This window comes from Hipposideros armiger, unplaced genomic scaffold, assembly GCF_001890085.2.
Source record: "Hipposideros armiger isolate ML-2016 unplaced genomic scaffold, ASM189008v1 scaffold_154, whole genome shotgun sequence".
NCBI lineage: Eukaryota > Metazoa > Chordata > Mammalia > Chiroptera > Hipposideridae > Hipposideros > Hipposideros armiger.
This window is the reverse complement of record NW_017731504.1, coordinates 2,723,019-2,724,198: the sequence shown is the minus strand read 5'-3', so window position 1 is coordinate 2,724,198 and position 1,180 is coordinate 2,723,019.

Below are 1,180 nucleotides of genomic sequence, written 5' to 3'. Positions count from 1 at the left end.
TTAAAAATTATCTTCCATGTCCATATTTTACTTTTTGAGCATATGAAGTATAACTGTTTTTAATGTCCTTTTAATTCTAACACATGTTTTAGTTCTTGATCTGAATCAATTGATTTTTCTCCTCCTCATGCGTAATTTTTTTCCTGCTATTTTTTGCATGCCTAGTGAAATTGTGAATCTCACCTTGTCAGGTCCAGGATAGTTTTGTATTTCCACAAATATTCTTGAGCTTTGCTTGAGGATGCATTTAAGTGGCTTGAAAATTGTTTGATCCTTTTTGGTCTTGCTTTGAAGATTTATTAGGAATGACCAGAACTGGGTTTCGTCTAGAGTAAATGACTCACTGCTACTGAGGCAAGGGCCTTCTGAGTACTGTCCCCAGTGCTCCATGAGTTAGGAGCTTCTCCAGTCTGGCTGGTTGAGACAGGCACTGTTACTGGTCCTATTTGAGGGTTATGTTCTATTCCCACCAATTCCCTCAGTGTTTCTTTTCCCAGCCTTGGGTCATTTTCTCACACACATGTGCTGATCAGTATCCTCCAGAAAACTTTGTGCAGATCCCAGAGTTCTCTCTGATGCAGCTCGTTCACCTCTGGCACTCTGACCGAGAACTCTAGCTTCCTTAGTCTCCCCAGACTCAGCCCTGTCACCTGAATGTAGAGTCAGTTGGGCTCTGCCTGGGTTTTCCTCCCTGTGCCATTGCCTGGAATGTCCTCAGGTCACTAAGCTGGGCTAATCAAAGGGCTCACCTCATCTGTTTCCTATTTTTCCAGGATTACTGTTCTTTCATTGCTTGATGTCCAGTGTTCCATATATTGTTCCCGCTTCTCTGTTTTGTTTGTTTGTTTGTGTGTTTGTTTTCAGACAGGAGGGTAAATCCAGTCCTTCTCACTCCATTTTAACAGAAGTAGGAGTTTATATTTACATCTTAAATTTGTGCTGGGGTTGAGGTTTCTGAGCTCAGAGGCACGAGCCTTAGACCAACTCCCCCATTTCCTTAAAAATCTGAGTTTAGCTCTACAGGGCATTTCCTCTAAGTTTTTTGTTGTTGTTGTTGTTGTTCTTTTTTTTTTTTTTTTTTTTTTCTGAGCCATCCTGCTACCTATTGGCAGCTTAGCGGCAGCTCAGCCCAGGCCGGGCATCGAACCGCTGTTGCTCAGAGCTCAAACTCTTGAGCGAG